This window comes from Hylobates moloch, unplaced genomic scaffold, assembly GCF_009828535.3.
Source record: "Hylobates moloch isolate HMO894 unplaced genomic scaffold, HMol_V3 SCAFFOLD_8, whole genome shotgun sequence".
Classification (NCBI taxonomy): Eukaryota; Metazoa; Chordata; class Mammalia; order Primates; family Hylobatidae; genus Hylobates; species Hylobates moloch.
In genome coordinates, this window is record NW_026652283.1 from 31,957,874 (window position 1) to 31,971,268 (window position 13,395).

General features: G+C 45.6%; 1 non-coding gene across 1 annotated transcript; it reads left to right on the top strand.

The window, feature by feature from the left end:
* The first annotated feature begins 648 nt into the window (after positions 1-648).
* Positions 649-754, top strand: LOC116473966 (U6 spliceosomal RNA). The gene has a single exon (XR_004249522.1). It is a non-coding gene; the product is annotated as a U6 spliceosomal RNA (small nuclear RNA).
* Positions 755-13,395: the final 12,641 nt, after the last annotated feature.

Genomic DNA, 13,395 nt, shown 5'->3' on the forward strand with positions numbered 1-13,395 from the left:
CATCACAGTTTCCTTTTTTTTTTTTTTTAAGAGACAGGGTCTTGCTATACTGCTCAGGCTGGCCTGAAACTCCTGCCTCTAGCAATCCTCCCACATTGGCCTCCCAAAGTGTTGGTATTACAGACATGAGCTACCTTGCCTGGTCCCATCACCGTTTTTGATTTGACATAATCCTCCTTTAAAAAACTGGTAAATTATGCTTGCTTCAGCATATATACACATATATGTGTATATATACATATATGTATATATACATTTGTGTATATATGTATATATGTGTATATATGTGTGTACATGTGTGTATATGTATATATGTGTATGTATATGTGTACATATGTGTGTTTATATATATATATATATATATTTTTTTTTTTTTTGAGATGGAGTCTCAATCTGTTGCCCAGGCTGGAGTGCAGTGGTGCAATCTTGGCTCACTGCAAGCTCCGCCTCCTGGGTTCATGCCATTCTCCTGCCTCAGCCTCCTGAGTAGCTGGGACTACAGGTGCCCACCACCGCGCCCGGCTAATTTTTTGTATTTTTAATAGAGACAGGGTTTCACCGTGTTAGCCAAGATGGTCTCAATCTCCTGACCTCATGATCTGCCTGCCTTGGCCTCCCAAAGTGCTGGGATTACAGGCGTGAGCCACCTCGCCCAGCCTAGCATATATATTAAAAGTGGATGATACAAAGAAGATTAGCACGCCTCCTGTGAAAGGATGACATGCTGACATGGAAATTCGTGCTCCATATTTTTTCTTAATTGGTAAATTACTCTTTAATAGTGAATCACCCAACATTGTGGGGTTTTTTTGGGTTTTTTTTTGTTTTTTTTTTTGAGACAGAGCCTCACTGTCTCTCAGGCTGGAGTGCAGTGGCATGATCTTGGCTCACTGCAACCTCCACCTCCTGGGTTCAAGCGATTCTTCTGCCTCAGCCACCTGAGTAGCTGGGATTACAGGCCCATGCCACCACATGCAACTAATTTTTGTATTTTTTAGTAGATATGTGGCTTTGTCATGTTGCCCAGGCTAGTCTCGAACTCCTGGCCTCAAGTGAGGCCCACCTCAGTCTCCCAAAGTGCTGGGACTACAGGCATAAGCCACCGCTCTGGGCCTGTATTTCTAATATATACATACAAGATCATTTATGTAGTTTACTGCCCCAAATGGAAGAAATCTCATCACGGAGAGGCATTTAGAAAACTTAAATTGATCAACATTCTAAAAATCTATTTGCCTGTGAAGACTAAGCTCTGATTTTTTTTTTTCATCTTGCCTAAATTCCTATCTTAAGGGTCTAGAGAATCATGGCCTACAAACTATAAATTCTCATCAGATGGGTTTGATTTAACTCTCTATATCATGACTTACTTCCCAATCTGACTCTGGCATAACATTATGTGACAAAGAAAAAAGTCAAAATATTTTACCCCAAAACATGTTTCTTTGCCATATTTTGAAATGGCCCTGCAAAGCTGTCCTTTGTAGGGGAAGATTTGCATCTGTAAAGAATCTCTATTCACATAGCTGGATCTTTTTCTTCCAGGCCCTCCTAATCCTGAAGAGATTATTATATACATGTGCTGCCGAAGGGAGCACTCCTGAAGAGATTAACTAAGAGTCCAGCACCTTCTAAGGTCTGAATAGGAAACATCTGTCATCTATTCTCTCTAAGGGCAGCCACTATAAGAGTTCAAAAGAAACTTGGTCGCCACAATCTTTTTCTTTTTTTTTTTTTGACATGGAGTCTCACTCTGTTGCCCAGGCTGGAGTAGAGTGGCACCATCTCATCTCACTGCAACCTCCACCTCCCAGGTTCAAGTGATCCTCCTGCCTCAGGCCCCCTAGTAGCTGGGATTACAGGCACGCATCACTATGCCCGGCTAATTTTTTTTTTTTTTTTGAGATGGAGTTTCATGCTGTTGCCCAGGCTGGAATGCAATGGCGCCATCTCGGCTCACTGCAAACTCCACCTCCTGGGTTCAAGCCATTCTCCTGCCTCAACTTCCCGAGTAGCTGGGATTACAGGCGCCTGCCACCACGCCCAGCTAATTTTTGTATTTTTAGTAGAGAAGGGGTTTCACCATGCTGGCCAGGCTGGTCTCAAACTCCTGACCTCAGGCTATCCGCCTGCCTCGGCCTCCCAAGGTGCTGGGATTACAGGTGTGAGCCAATGAGACTGGCCTAAGTGCTGGGGTTACAGGCGTGAGCCACCAGGCCGGCCAAATCTCCATAATCTTTTTTTCTTTTTTTTTTTTGAGGCAGAGTCTCCCTCTGTCACCAGGCTGGAGTGCAGTGGCGATCTCGGCTCACTGCAACCTCTGCCTCCCAGGTTCAAGCAATTCTCCTGCCTCAGCCTCCTGAGTAGCTGGGACTACAGGCACGCGCCACCAACCCCAGCTAATTTTTGCATTTTTAGTAGAGACAGGGTTTCTCCATGTTGGCCAGGATGGTCTCCATCTCTTGACCTCGTGATCTGCCCACCTCGGCCTCCCAAAGTGCTGGGACTATAGGTGTGAGCCACCGCGCCCGGCCCCCACAATCTTTTATCTTAACTCGAACACTTCCTTCCTATGGATCCCAGGTCTTTAGACAAACTCATCCAATTGTCAACCAGAAAATGTTTAAATTTACCTATAGCCTGGAAGGCCCCCCGACCAACCCCCTCCATACCCCCCCCACCTTATCTGCTTTGAGTTGTCCCACCTTTTTGGACCAAACCAATGTACTTCTTAAATGTATTTGATTGATGTCTCATGCCCTCCCTAAAATGTATAAAACCAAGCTGCACCCAACCACCTTGGGCACGTGTTCTCAGGATCTCCTGAGGGCTGTGTCACAGACCATGGTCACTCATATTTGGCTCAGAATAAATTTCCTCAAATATTTTACAGAGTTTGACTCTTTTTGTCAACACTGTGCACTTCAAAAATGTTCATGTCATAGAAAACAAAGTTTGAGGAATTGTTCTAGATTAAAGGAGCCGAAATAGACATGAGAACTAAATTAAATACGTGAAGGGAGAAGGATTGTTACAGAAGGCATTATTGGGACAATTGGCATAATTTGAATATGGACTATATATTGATAATCACAGTGTATCAATGTGAAATGTCCTTAATTTGGTGATTGTACAATAAGAGAATATCTTTCTTCAAGGATAGACACTAAATTATTTAGGCATGTTGGGTTGTGATATCTATAACTTAATTTCAAATGCAGAGAGAAAAAAGCAAATGTGGCAAAATGTTTACTAACAATTAGTGATCTAAATGAAGGGTGTTTCAGTTCATTGCACTACTATTCTTGCAACTTTTCTCTAGTTTATACTGTTTTCAAAATAAAAGGTTTTGTGAAAGAAGGAAAAACATTCCCATCAAGAAAAGCCTAGATCTGATGCTGTGGCTCACATCTGTTAATTCCAGCAATTTGAGAGGCCGAGGCAGGCAGAACACTTGAGGCCAGGAGTTCAAGACAATCCTGGCCAACATGGTGAAACCCGGTCTTAACTAAAATACAAAAATTAGGCTGGGCGCAGTGGCTCACCCCTGTAATCCCACCACTTTGGGAGGCCGAGGCGGGTGGCTCACCTGAGGTCAGGAGTTTGAGACCAGCCTGGACAACACGGAGAAACCCTGTCTCTACTAAAAATACAAAAATTAGCTGGGCATGGTGGCAGGCACCTGTAATCCCAGCTACTTGGGAGGCTGAGGCAGGAGAATCGATTGAACCTGGGAGGCAGAGGTTGCAGTGAGCCGAGATCATGCCACTGCACTCCAGCCTGGGTGACAAAGTGAGACCCTGTCTCAAAAATAAATAAATAAAATAATAAAATAAAATACAAAAATTAGTTAGGCGTGGTGGTGGGTGCCAGTAATCCCAGCGAATCTGGAGGCTGAGGCAGGAGAATTGCTTGAGCCCCGGAGGCAGAGGTTGCAGTGAGCCAAGATAGTGCCACTGCACTCCAGCCTGCATGACAGACCAAGACTCTGTCTGGAAAAAAAAAAAAAAAGAGAAAAGTCTAACGTGTCAGGCACTGAGCTAAGCATAAGCCCTAGGGATGAGTAATGGATGTGATATATTCCCAGGCCACAAAATCCAAGTCTAGTGAAGGAGATATACAAGTAAATTAATATCATGTGACAAAATAAAAAAGGAAGGCTTTTTTTTTTTTTTTTTCAGAGACAGAGTCTTGCTCTGTCGCCAGGCTGGAGTGCAGTGGCACGATCTCAGCTCACTGCAACCTTTGCCTCCAGAGTTTAAGCGATCCTCCTGCCTCAGCCTCTTGAGTAGCTGGGACTACAGACGCAAGCCACCACACACAGCTATTTTTGCATTTTTAGTAGAGACGGGGTTTCTCTATGTTCGCCAGGATGGTCTCCATCTCTTGACCTCATGATCTGCCCCCTTGGCCTCCCTAAGTGCTGGGATTACAGGTGTGAGCCACTGCACCCAGCCAAAGAAGCCTATTATTTTGGAGTATGCTTATGGACGTTTTCTTCACTTGGCCTCTGCAACATCATTGTCTTTATTGATTGATTGATTGAGATGGAGTTTCGCTCAATTTCCGCCTCCCGAATTCAAGCCATTCTCCTGCCTCAGCCTCCAGAGTAGCTGGGATTACAGGCATGCGCCACTACACCCGGCTAATTTTGTATTTTTAGTAGAGACAGGGTTTCTCCATTTTGGTCAGGCTGGTCTCAAACTCTCGACCTCAGGTGATCGATCCACCCACCTCAGCCTCCCAAAGTGCTGGGATTAGAGGTGTAAGCCACCGCTCCTGGCCGTCTCTTTTTATTTATTTTCATTTTTTTATTTTTGGAACGGAGTCTCGCTCTTGTTGCCCAGGCTGGAGTGCAATGTCATGATCTTGGCTCACCGCAACCTCCACCTCTTGGGTTTAAGCAATTCTCCTGCCTCAGCCTCCTGAGTAGCTGGGACTACAGGCACACAACACCACACCCTGCAAAGGTTGCAGTGAGCTGAGATCACACCACTGCACTCCAGCCTGGGAGTGGGAGGGAGACTCTGTACCAGATTTAAAAAAAAAAAAAAAGGCTGTGGTAATGACCTGTCTCCCTCTTGCTTAAGTTTTCTTTCTTTTTTTTTTTTTTTTGAGACGGAGTCTCACTGTCGCCCAGGCTGGAGTGCAGTGGCGTGATCTCGGCTCACTGCAAGCTCCGCCTCCCAGGTTCACACCATTCTCCTGCCTCAGCCTCTCGAGTAGCTGGGACTACAGGTGCCCGCCACCACGCCCGGCTAATTTTTTTTTGTATTTTTAGTAGAGACGGGGTTTCACTGTGTTAGCCAGGATGGTCTCGATCTCCTGACCTCATGATCCGCCCGCCTTGGCCTCCCATAGTGCTGGGATTACAGGCGTGAGCCACTGCGCCCTGCCCAATTTTGCGTTTTTAGTAGAAACGGGGTTTCTCAGTGTTGGTCAGGTTGATGTCGAACTCCTGACCTCAGGTGATCTTCCCGCCTCAGCCTCCCAAAGTGCTGGGATTACAGGCCTGAGCTACCACGCCCAGCCCATCGTTGTCTCTCGATTCTCCTCCTACTTCCCCGGCTGCTACTTCTCAATATCCTTTGCTAATTCCTCTACATCACTCCCAACTCTTTTCTGGGGAGCCCCAGAACTCACTCTATGGACCTCTTCCCTTCTCTGTCTACTCTTTTTTTTTTTTTTTTTTTTTTTTGTTTTTGTTTTTGTTTTTTTTTTGAGACGGAGTCTTGCTCTGTCACCCAGGCTGGAGTGCAGTGGCGCAATCTCGGCTCACTGCAAGCTCCGCCTCCCGGGTTCACGCCATTCTCCTGCCTCAGCCTCTCCGAGTAGCTGGGACTACAGGCACCCGCCACCACGCCCGGCTAATTTTTTGTATTTTTAGTAGAGACGGGGTTTCACCGTGGTCTCGATCTCCTGACCTCGTGATCCGCCCGCCTCGGCCTCCCAAAGTGCTGGGATTACAAGCGTGAGCCACCGCGCCCGGCCCTCTGTCTACTCTTGCTCCTTAGGTGGATTTAACTAGTCATATGTCTTTAAAGATCATCTACAAGCTGACAACCCAATTTAGACCTCTAGCCTGGGCCTCTCCTCTGAACTCCTGTGGATTCAGCATCTCCACTTGGATGTTAGATAAGCATCTCTAACTCAATTTTTTTTTTTGAGACAGAGTCTCACTGTGTTGCCCAGGCTGGAGTGCAGTGGCTCCATCATAGCTCACTGCAGCCTCGACCTCGCAGGCTCAAGTGATCCTCTCCTCTCGGTCTCCAGAGTAGCTGGGACCACAGATGTGTGCCACCATGCCTGCCCAGCTAATTAAAAAAAACTTGTAGAGATGTAGTCTCGCTATGTTGCCCAGGCTGGTCACAAACTCCTGGGCTCAAGTGATCCATCTGCCCCAGCCTCCCAAAGTGCTGGGATTATAGGCATGAGCCACTGTGTCCGACCAAACTCAATTTATCTAAAAAAAAAAAAAAAAAAACCTCCTAATTTTCTTCCTAAAGCATTCCTGATCTCAGTGGAGAAAAACTTTTCTTTTACACGCTTAGGATAAAAATCCTGGAGTCATCTTCGGCTTCTGTCTTTCTCTCATACTCTACGTGAATCATTTAACAAACTTGATTAACTTTAAATTCAAAACAAAATACTCATAATATGACCACTTCTTTTTTTAATTAGTAATTTACTTCTTTTCTCTTTCCATTTATTCTTCATGATAGTATATAACTGACCACTTCTTACCACTTCACTCCTACTATTGTGGTCTAAACCGTCATCGTTTCTCACCTCAATGATTGCAATAACTTCCTAATGCTATACTTCTCTGTGTCTGTTCTTCCTGTGGTATTCTGAGGGATCTTATGAAAAATGCAAGTAAGATTAGGTCACATTTTGGCTCAACACCTCCAGTGACTTCCCATCTCACTCATGATTTTACTACCCATCCCCATCCCTGGCCTCCCTGACCTCCTCTCCTTATATTCTCCACCTCAGTCCCTCAGCTCCAGACACACTGGCTTCCTTTCCATTCCCTGAACATAGCGTGCTTCCACCTCAGGACCTTTGAACTTACTCGTCCCTCTACTTGGGACACTTTCTTTCTTTTTTTTTTTTGAGATGGAGTCTCACTCTTTCGCCCAGGCGGGACTGCAGTGGCACGATCTCAGCTCACTGCAAGCTTCGCCTCCCGGGTTCACGCCATTCTCCTGCCTCAGCCTCCTGATTAGCTGGGACTACAGGCACCTGCCACTGCGCCCGGCTAATTTTTTGTATTTTTAGTAGAGATGGGGTTTCACCGTGTTAGCCAGGGTGGTCTCGTGATCCGCCCGCCTCGGCCTCCTAAAGTGCTGGGATTACAGGCGTGAGCCACCGCGCCCGGCCAGGGACACTTTCATCACATATCCATATGGCTTGCTCTCTCACTTCTATTCAGATACCACCTTGACTATGGAGCTGTCCCAGACTACCCTTGTGTAAAGCAGTATTTCCACACCCCTCCCCTGGACTACCTGTCCTCCTTACACTATAATAATTTTCTCCCGTAACACCTATTATCATCTGTATAATAGACACATTACCTATCTATTGTAGTTTTTGTGTCACCCAATTATATGTAAACTCCCTGACAGTAAAGACTTAGTTTCATTCACTGATACAGCCCTAGACCTAGACCAATACCTGTTGTATATACTAGACACTCAAAAAATATGTGTTGAATGCATGAATGGTTATAGTATGTAAAAAATCCCACATAGGATTTACACAGAATTGTAAATAATAACTGTATTAGGTTAAGAACCTTGGAAAATACAGAACAAGGTCATATAGAGTGGGTATGTGGAGGATTTTTAGTTCCATGGAAAAATCGCCCCAGTCAGCAGTGAGGGAGGAAGTTGAATAGTTGGTTCTCAGACATGAGATAAAAGAATGAAAACCAAATTATGTTTCGGCCGTAAGACTACCAGATCTCCAGTAAGTCAAGAACACTGGAAGCTGGCCAAAAAGGTGGGTAAAGGGCCCCACATAATGGGACTTCTCGGGCATGTCCTGGTTACTGTAGAAGTGTCTCCTCCTCAAGGCAATGTTATAATGAGAAGTGAGGGAAATAGTCAACAAGGGCTGCAAAGCACGTTGGTCTAATTAGTGCCCCCTTGCATAGAGATCTGGGGAGAAGTCTGAGGAGGGAGTATCCAAAGATGACATAACCTGAGTGCAGATTTTCAATTGTAAGTGAAAAGTGAGCTGAGCCTGTGCTCAAGGACTCCCTGCGTGTTGAGCACCCATGCTGAGCGCCCTCTCTCACTAGCTTGCTGATTGGGGTTTGAGTTTATAAATTTCATGTTTTATTCACCAACACTAACTCATTTTATACTTCAATCAAAACAGAATGTGTGAGTCGAGGTGCGGTGGCTCATGCCTATAATCCCAGCACTTTGGGAGGCGGAGGCAGGCAGATGGCTTGAGCTCAGGCGGTGGAGACCAGCCTGGGCAACGCAGCGAAACACCGTCTTCAACAAAAATACAAAAATATTAGCCAGGTATGGTGGCATGTGCCTGTAATACCAGCTACTCTAGAGGCTAAGGTAGGAGGATTGCTTGAGCCCAGGAAGCAGAGGGTGCAGTGAGCCAAGATCATGCCACTGCACTCCACCCAGACTCTGTCTCAAAAAAAAAAAAAGTGGGGTTTTTTTTTTTCTGGAAGGAAATAGAACATATTCTCTAATATTCTCTAAGAGGTTTGTGTGCTTTGGCACACAAAAGAATGAAATGACGATGACCTTTCTCACTGGTTGGTTTGCTGTTCCCTCAGTTAGAAGAGACGGCCCACATAGAGAGAGTGGCACAGAGGAGAGCAACATCAATCAACAGCGAATATGCACTTGATCGCAGTCTAATCAGCACCAGGCATCTCAGGGCAGCAGTATTGTCAGAGGCACTGGAACCAGAGGGACTCCATCTTGAATAAGGTCTGGGTAAAATGAGGCTGACACCTACTGGGCTGCATTCCCAGGAGGTTTAGGCATTCTTAGTCACAGGACAAGATAGGTCAGCAGGACAAGATAGAGGTCATAAAGACCCTGCTGATAAAACAATGCCATAAAGACGGCAGCCAAAACCTGCCAAAACCAAGGTGGTGATGAAAGTGACCTCTAGTTGTCCTCACTGCTCATTATACACTAATTATAATGCATTAGCATGCTCAAAGACACTCCCAGCAGCACCACGACAGTTTACGAACGCCATGGCAACATTAGGAAGTTACCCTATATGGTCTAAAAGGGGAGGAACCCTCAGTTAGGGTAAATCCCTGCCCCTTTCCTAGAAAACTCATGAATAATCCACCCCTTGTTTAACATATAGTCAAGAAATAACTATACGTGTACTCAGTCGAACATCCCATGCCACTGCTCTGCCTATGGAGTAGCCATTCTTTTATTCTTTTATTTCTCTAATAAACTTGCTTTCACTTTACTTTATGAACTCGTCCCAAATTCTTCCTTGTGCAGGATCCAGAACCTTCTCTTGGGGTCTAGATTGGGACCCCTTTCTTGTAACCGTATTAGTCATAACTATTATCTGAAAAAGTATATTTATATGGTACCTTACAAATTCAATTGTGCACGATAGACTCTGACCTGTGTTATTCTCACACTCACCCATTTCACAATAAAGAAATTGAGGCTCAGGCTGGAGATGGTGGCCACACCTATAATCCCAGCACTTTGGGAGGCTGAGGCAGTGGGATCATTTGAGGATCGGAGTTTGAAACCAGCATGGGCAACATGATGACATTCCAGTTCTACAAAAAAAAAAATGTTTTTAGCTGGGTGCGGTGGCTCACGCCTGTAATCCCAGCACTTTGGGAGGCCAAGGCGGGCGGATCACAAGGTCAGGAGATCGAGACCATCCTGGCTAACACGGTGAAACCCCGTCTCTACTAAAAATACAAAAAATTAGCTGGGCATGGTGGCAGGCACCTGTAGTCCCAGCTACTCGGGAGGCTGAGGTAGGAGAATGGCATGAACCTGGGAGGCGGAGCTTGCAGCGAGCTGAGATTGCACCACCACACTCCAGCCTGGGCAACAGAGCAAGACTTCATCTTCTCCAAAAAAAAAAAAAAAAAATTGTTTTTAATTAGTCAGGCTTGGTGGGGCGATTCTAGTCCCAGGTACGAGGGAGGCTGAGGCAGGAGCATTGCTTGAGCCCAGGAGTTTCGGGCTGCTGCAGTGAGCCGAGATCACACCACTGCACTTTAGCCTGAGTGACAGAATGAGACCCTGTCTCAAAAAAAAAAAAAAAAAAGAAGAAATTGAGGCTCAAGGGAGTTAGGGTGAATTGCTCAAAGCCATTCTGATGTGACCTACACCTAGAGTGAATATATGTCCAGGACAGCCTCAGTTTATGCCTGCCTATTGTCCTGGTGTAATTATTAATAGCACCTTTTCACTCTCCGGAGTATCCTGGTTGGATAGTAAACTATATGGTCACTCTACCAAAACCTGTTTCTTTCATTCACTTAAATCCAATCTTTGATTTCATTTCTGCCTTGTTTCCTCCACTTATGGCAGCTTCAGGTTGATTGTAACAGCTGAAAACGCTGGCTTCGGACCATGGTATCACTTCTGTGAGAAAGGACATTTCAAGTTGCAAACAATTCAACCAGTGACTTTTAAAGTGGAAAACTAGCAGTATAGTACGGCAGTGAAGAGATCAGGGTCTGACTCTCCATTAGCATAGACGTTATTCAAAATGTCAGGCCTGAAAAGGAGCTAAAAAACGGCCTGTCTTGGGGGAAGAAACGGGCAAGAATTTTATCACATTTTAGCTGGAGTGGGAGAGGGGATTGTCAGCCAGCATGCGGCTAGTTTGGGGAAGAGTTGGTCAAAGAGATTCTTGAAAGAGGGAGGAATCGTTGTTGCAGATGAGCAGCCACTGTTTGGGCACTTTGGATTTATCAGCCTGGACAGGAGGAACAGTTAGGGGCTAAGATCCTGCACAGGAAGAGGTGGAAGGAACAACTGCAGGCAAAGGGGACCAGCAGGGGAGAATGTTCCATGTGGAAAATGCTAGGACTTCAGGGTCTCTTAGGTTAGTTAACTCTTCCGAGCCTCATTTTCCTCATCTGTAAAACGAGGATGATAACAGTTTAAGGTTGGTTCTGAGGATGGAATGTATTCAGTACATAAGTGTTCAGCAAACAGCAGTAGCTCTTATTCTTTGAGTCTCTTCTCCCCTCTGTGCCCCTAGTGTAGTAGTAAGGGTACAGATTTTCTTTTTTTGTTTTTGTTTTTGGAGAAGGAGTCTTGCTCAGTCGCCCAGGCTGGAGTGCAGTGGCGCGATCTTGGATTGCTGCAAGCTCCACCTCCCGGGTTCACGCCATTCTCCTGCCTCAGCCTCCCCAGTAGCTCAGACTACAGGCGCCCGCCACTATGCCCAGCTAATTTTTTGGTATTTTTAGTAGAGGTGGGGTTTCACCGTGTTAGCCAGGATGGTCTCGATCTCCTAACCTCGTGATCCGCCCGCCTCGGCCTCCCAAAGTGCTGGGATTACAGGCGTGAGCCACCGCGCCCGGCAGGGTACGTTTTTTCTTTACGCTGTATATAAAAGTTTGAGAAACTATCAATTGTTTATAATCAAGAATGAAAACTCCAAAAGGCATCTGGGGTGAGGTTGAGGGTCTGCACAGAGATTATGGAGGAAGGGGACCTCCAAAGCTGTTGCTGGATTCAGGCACTCAACAGATTGGAACACGGTGTAGAGATTTATGGTAGTGTGAAGGTGCTTTATTTCTTACGAATTACTCAGAAATTTTACTATATTTTAACCTGGGGCGGGGAACCCTTCCTTTTTTTGCTCTTTTGAAAATAAGGTAGATTTCTTCAGATGTGGAAAGTATCAATGGCCAATCCGATAGCTTTTCGTTATTTTATTTTTTTATTTTTGGAGGCAAAGTCTCACTCTGTCTGTTACCCTGGCTGGAGTGCAGTGGTGCAATCTGGGCTCATTGCAACATTTGCCTCCTGGGTTCAAGCAAGTCTCCTGCCTCAGCCTCCCGAGTAGCTTGGACTACAGGCGTGTGCCACCACGCTTGGCTAATTTTTGTATTTTTAGTAGAGACAGGTTTTGCCATGTTGGCCAGGCTGGTCTCAAACTCCTGACCTTGTGATCCACCTGCCTCAGCCTCCCAAAGTGCTAGGATTACAGGCTGAGCCACCACACCTGGCTCACTTTGTGGCATATTTCTAAAAATTAAAAAACTCACCTGACAAAAGAGATACTTTGTGGCCAGGCACGGTGGCTCACTCCTGTAATCCCAGCACTTTGGGAGGCCGAAGTGGGTGGATCACTTGACGTCAGGAGTTCGAGACCAGCCTGGCCAAAATGGTGAAACCCCCGTCTCTACTAAAAATACAAAAATTAGCCAGGTGTGGTGGCAGGCACCTGTAATCCCAGCTACTTGGGAGGCTGAGACAGGAGAATTGCTTGAATCTGGGAGGTGGAGGTTGCACCGAGACGAGCTCGTGCCATTGCACTCCAGCCTGGGTGAGGACAGTGAAACTCCATCTCAAAAAAAAAAAAAAAAAAAAAAAGAGAAACTTTGTGATTTACTCCATGGAACAAATATCATATAGAACTGTAACATTTAAAAGTCAGATTTCTGTTTCTAAACTTTAGGTTTATACCTCTTGGCAGATGACTAGATGATTCTTTCCCCATCCCAAGAGTAAGATTCAGCCAACTTGTGTGTGTGCGTGTATCACATGTGATTCCACATTTCAGTTTGTTTCTCTATATTTTTTGTATTTTAAATTGGACAAGTATTACTTTTATAAGAAAAAAGATAATTACTAAAAATAAATGAGAAATTCATATACCTGTAGAATTTGCATAGTGTCAAGTAAATGATAAGGGTAGAAAGAGTGCAGAGAAAACAAGGATGAAAACGAAGGTGGCTGAAGAATGCTTTGTGAAGGAGGTGGGATTGAAACGAGCCTTGAAAGCCCGGGCGCGGTGGCTCACACCTGTAATCCCAGCAACTTGGGAGGCTGCGGCAGGTGGATCACCTGAGGTCAGGAGTTCGAGACCAGCCTGGCCAACAAGGTGAAACCCCGTCTTTACTAAAAACACAAAAATTAACCAGGTGTGGTGGCAGGTGCCTGTAATCCCAGCTACTCCGGAGGCTGAGGCAGGAGAATCACTTGAACCTGGGAGGTGGAAGTTGCTGTGAACCAAGATCTCACCACCGCACTCCAGCCTGGGCGACAGAGCGAGACTCCGTCTCAAAAAACAAAACAAAACAAAAACAAACAAAAAAACCAAACACCGAAACGGGCTTTGAAGAACGGAAGGGATGCAGATGAGAGAGAGGGGAGAGCGCAGGGCGGTTTGGCC